This window comes from Cyanistes caeruleus, chromosome 6 (assembly GCF_971803275.1).
Source record: "Cyanistes caeruleus chromosome 6, bCyaCae1.hap1.1, whole genome shotgun sequence".
Taxonomy (NCBI): domain Eukaryota; kingdom Metazoa; phylum Chordata; class Aves; order Passeriformes; family Paridae; genus Cyanistes; species Cyanistes caeruleus.
In genome coordinates this window covers 64,644,743-64,649,915 of record NC_141706.1, presented here as the reverse complement: position 1 = coordinate 64,649,915, position 5,173 = coordinate 64,644,743, and positions in this window count along the sequence as shown.

Genomic DNA, 5,173 nt, shown 5'->3' with positions numbered 1-5,173 from the left:
TACTGGGTATAAATATTAAGGTGTTAATAATATGGAACTCACTTCATTAATGAAATTAATTTGTTTCATTTCATTAAAATTTGGGAGTAGTGTAAGAAACAGCAATTAAAATTAATTTAAAGCAAATACATACATTCAAACTTTTAAGGTAAGACTGAACGTTAATTGACAATGAGAATTGATGTAATAGACCTCTAAGAAATTAAAACAATGCAAAATCCATGTATAACCCACTAAACACAGCAAAAGTGGCTGAGATTTCCCAATCCAGTGGTGTTAGGGAACCCTCATTAAACATGTTTCAGAGCCCAACTGTTTTGTTTAACACTTGTGGAAGGTGTGGAAGGAAATGTGGAATTTGCACCGAGGTTCCCAGAGGCTGAGAAGCTGCAATTCCTGTTCCTCTCAGCACAGAAGGGAACGAGTCCCCCTAACGCAGTTCCACGTTGTCAAGTCTGTCACTGAGCACTACTCAGCAATTTGATGGTTTTCCAATTTTCTGGAAGCCCTTTCCTCCCACCAAGGTATTTGGTGACAGCTCCAAGATGGTTTATGCCAGTTCCTCAAGAACTTTGGGGTAAATCCTGTTCCTTCAGGTAATTTGGCAGCAGTCACTTTTTTCACGTAATTCAGCCCTTGCCACCTCTGCATTTTTTTGCTGTTTTTACCAGGGTTAGCTGCTGTGGCCATTTGTAACCAGTAAACACTGAAACAACAAGGCATTAAACATTCCATGGTTGTCCCCTGTTTATTCATGCTGTCCTAGGAACTGGCCACACTTTGTGCTGTTTGTACAAGCCCTGCTGAGATTTAAGCCAGAAGAGAGTTTGTAAATACATGTTTGTCCCTCGCTACTTCTGCTGATTCCCTCACCAGCACCTCCCTGTTCTCTCATCCTTAGGGGACAGAAAATAAAAGATACTTCCAACACCTTTTACAGTGGGGAAAGCCAAGCCCACACAAAGCTGAATGCATTCTGAGACAGTGGGAAATCTGCAGCCCTCGATCCCGAAGGAGGCATTAAATGAGAATTTTGTGAATCCTAATTTGGGAAGTACAAGCTTCTCTGGGAGAGCTGCTGTAGCTCTGTATGGCTGTCAGTGGGAATCCCACAGGGGCACCTTGGGGTTGCTTCTAAATTTCAATCCCATGCCTCTATCCCCCTCTTGCTACCAAAATCTTGCCACACAAACCCAATGCAACAATTCAGGTGCAGCGATTTAACAGCGATTTAACTTTGACTGTGACTCCCCTGGACATCCTGGGGCACAAGAAGGACCCCAGCATGGGGATAGGTGCCACTCATTGACCACCTAAAATTCCTCTTCCTTATTTTCCCAAATCTCATGTTGCACTAAGATGCACCAATCTGCTGGTTTTTGCAGGAATGAGGTGGTAATTTAATAAGGTGGTAATTTAATAAGGTGGTAATTCTCCCTGCAGGGGAGCAGGACCTGAGAGAAAAAAGGCTCTTTTCCCGTAAAAATGGGGATTCTCTCTCATGTTAGAGCATTGTCTCTCCACCCACACCCAGGTCTGAAGGACCACGGGGTCATTGCTTACTGCAGCCCTGCAGCAGGCAGGACACCCAGCCAGTATTCCCAAGAGGCTTTCCAAGGAAACCAGCATCCTTGGAACTGGAATGCTGCATGTGTGGGAGGACAGCAGTGCCACCAGCCTATCCCAAGTCAAGGGGGCCAGGGAGGAGCTGGAAAACAGAGGAGCTGTGCTTCTCCCAGGGGTTGGGATGGCCCATTGCTCCCCCAACAAACCCCACTGCCCTCAAAGGGGCCGGGGGGCTCTCCCAAAGGTCCCCAGAAAGATGCACCTGTCCCCCAGGATGCCACACCTCAACAAATCAAGCCAGATGCTACACAGAGCTCTCAGCCCTCAGGGATGTTTTTTTCCTAAGGATTCCTGACCCACAGTGCAACTGAAAATCAGATATTTTAAGCCACAGGCCTGCCCCCTTTTCTCCCTCTTGCTTTTACCAGGCCTCCAAGAAACCTGGTCAAGCTCTAGGTGATTTTTTGATAGCCTGATGCCATTTGTAGAAACACGTAAGAGCAGAGAACTAAACCCAACCCATTTTCTCCCCAATGAGATCAGCTGGTCGCTTTTGATTTTCTCTAGAAACCTATCTCTTCAGGACCTTTATTTTTCCTTTTTCTTTATTTTTTTGAAGTCAAAGTCTGTTTCCCGTTTGGTAGGTGACCTGTTTAATGTTTTCCCTGTGTCTGGGAACTCCTTAGTGTAATTAGCGACCTTTGAACTCCACAACTAATCCTGAGCTATTTTGTATTCCTTACTCATCTTTAAGGCTGGACCTTTCTTTTCTTTTGAGTCCGCTGCCACAATTAAAGAAGAAACAGCTGCATTTCAAAGGGATTCCAATTCCAGAAGCTTAATCGTGATTGACATGTTCTTATTCTAAGCTATAAGAAACTCTAAGAGTCCTTTCTTGGGTTAAAACTTCAATCATTTTCTAAAAAATTATCTCAATATGGATTTTATTCATTTTCTTTGATAACCATTCTTTGTGATTTTTTTTTAACTTGAAAGATGCTTTGAGTTTGTGATGAATATGAACTGCGCCCACCGAAAGAATGAATGGTGTCGGGCTCGGGCTGGATGCAGAAGTGCCTAAATTCCATTTATTGTCAAAATCTGATTATGAAACCTGACGTCCTCCATGTAGCTTGACATCATTCCACATGCCCCAAAGGAAGGAGAGGTGGAAGCTCTTGCAAATGAACCTAGGAGGGAGGGAGATGGCATAAAGCATTCTCCAGAAATAGATATCTTTTTTAACAGTTTTCCCCAATTTTTATAGCAGAGATTAAAAAGCCATTGCCTTCCAGTCCTGGAAGGGCCCCTCTTCACTCTTGGAGAAATGAATTCCCAATGAAAAGTCACAGCCAAAAGCAGCTGCCATAAACAGGGGTAATTCATGAGGTTTAAAATTATTGCCACAACCCCACAACAAACCCTGAGCGAGGCTGTGGCGCTTAAATCTCCTCTGAGGGCTGATCCTAGAAAACGATGGGAGCCTATTGGGTCCCGTTATTTAATTATCTCCCTCTCACTTACATTCAAATTCAGCATGACCTCCAAAAGATGGGCTTAGAAAGGAAAAAAAAAAAAAAGCAAAAAGCCTAAAAATCTGTTTGTGTGTTTGCCCAGATCCACCTGATCTTTGGCACACGGATTTGTGGGCATCACTGATGGTCTAAACCTGCCCAAAATGATCCCAAAGAGCCCCAGAACGGCAGCAGGCGAGAGCTGGTGTTCCTAAGACAAAGGTCAAATAAAAAAAGGATGTTAATAAACAGCCCTCCAGTTTAAAGGGACTTTTTTCCTTCTTTTTTTTTTTCTTTTTTTTTTTTTTTTAAGGATTACATCTTAAATTCCAACAAATCAGATTTAGGAGTTACTGAAAGTGAAATTGATCCATCCCTCAGCCAAACTTTGCAATACTTTCCTGTTCTGACATCATTTAGATAGTTAGCTGCATTATCAGATTAAAAACCATTGTACAGGGCCGCTGAAAGGAAAAGGAGCCAAAAAGCTAAACACTGCCTGAATTCTGAACCTTTTAACCTGGCTGAAGTACGGTGGGGTCCCTGTTATGCAAATACCTTCAATCCTCTGCTAAGTTCAGTGGAAATAATTTTCTTGAATGACAGGTTTATTCAGCAAGGATTCAGTTGGCGATTAATCCCCCTTTGATCTAAGGTATTTCACTTAACTACCAGTTACCTCGTCCTGACAAAGTGCAACCGAGATTAGGGAGATCACCAGAACACGGCCGGGGTGTGCGTTTATTCTCCCCAGCCGTTCAAAGGGAAGGGCCAGGAATGCAATCTATTCCCACTATTTGAAGATGGAAAGTCCTGTCTCCTGAGTTAGAAAGTCAATTGAATACCAAGTGGGGCTTGGTCCTGACCGAGCAGCAGCTCCCGACCCGAGATTTTCCCTTTCCTTGGGATATTTTTTGTTCTGGCCCCGCTTTCAGCCAGGTTTTCACTCTTCCAGAGCTGCCTCGTTATTTCAGATCGGCACGGGGCACTGTGGAAAAGACCTTTGCTTTTGGCTAAAGAGGATATTTCCCAATTTTGAGCTATTATTTCTTCATTTTTGCTAAAAAAAAAACCCTTTTGCACTTCTCCAGCGTGTATATATATTTATTCATATATAATAGATATAATAGATAAATGAACATTACGTTTATAATAAATGCATATATTTTGAAAACTGATAATAGATCCGACCACCCAAATTACATCAGAACAATGAAGTTTTGCTGAGGGATGGATCAGCCTCGCTCTCAGTAACTCCTAAACTTGATTTGTTGGAATTTAAGATGTAATCCTTAAAAAAAAAAAACCCAAAAAACCTCCTTTTTAACTGGAGGGCTGTTTATTATCATCCCTTTTTTATTTGACCTTTGTCTTAGGGACACCAGGTCTTCCCTGCTGCCATTCCCAGGGCTCTTTGGGATCATTTTGGGACAGATTTATATGGCTGGATACATATTTATACCTTCAGCAGGCGTGGTGTAAAATTTTTGCCCCAAAACCTATTCATGAAGGAAAATACATCACTACAGATGACAGAATCATTCCCTAGAATAAAGAAAAAATCAGGCAACTGCTGCCTGACATCTGAAATAAAGCATTTTTTACTCTGCTTATTCATTCACCGATACGTTTTCCCTTTTTGCTGAATTATGACATCATTTTGTAGCAGCATCAAGTCCAAAAACGCTGCAGCGACCACGGGAGCGCGGTCCTGATCCGGGGCTTAGCTGGGTCAGCCCGTGAGAAGCTGATTACGGGATTGGGCACAAAGCTGAGTTTCCCTATCCGAGGGGAAAGGCGGAACAATATCATTTGTGGGATTCTCCCCGTGGTGAAAGTGCCTGCCGGGATTTCCACTCAGAACTCGCCCATTTTAGGGGGGTTGTTTGTATGGAAATAGGGCTGAGAGAGGGGAGGAAAATGATCTTATTCCACTTTTACCCATCCTGAGATATCAGGCAGTTGTTGAAATAAATTCCTCGTCAGTAGGATCTGTTAAAATCAACTTCCTAAAGCACAACTGTGCTCATTAGTCCTTGCAGAGCTGGGGCTGTATTTGGGTATTTCTCCACTCCACGGGTGAACTGTAAACC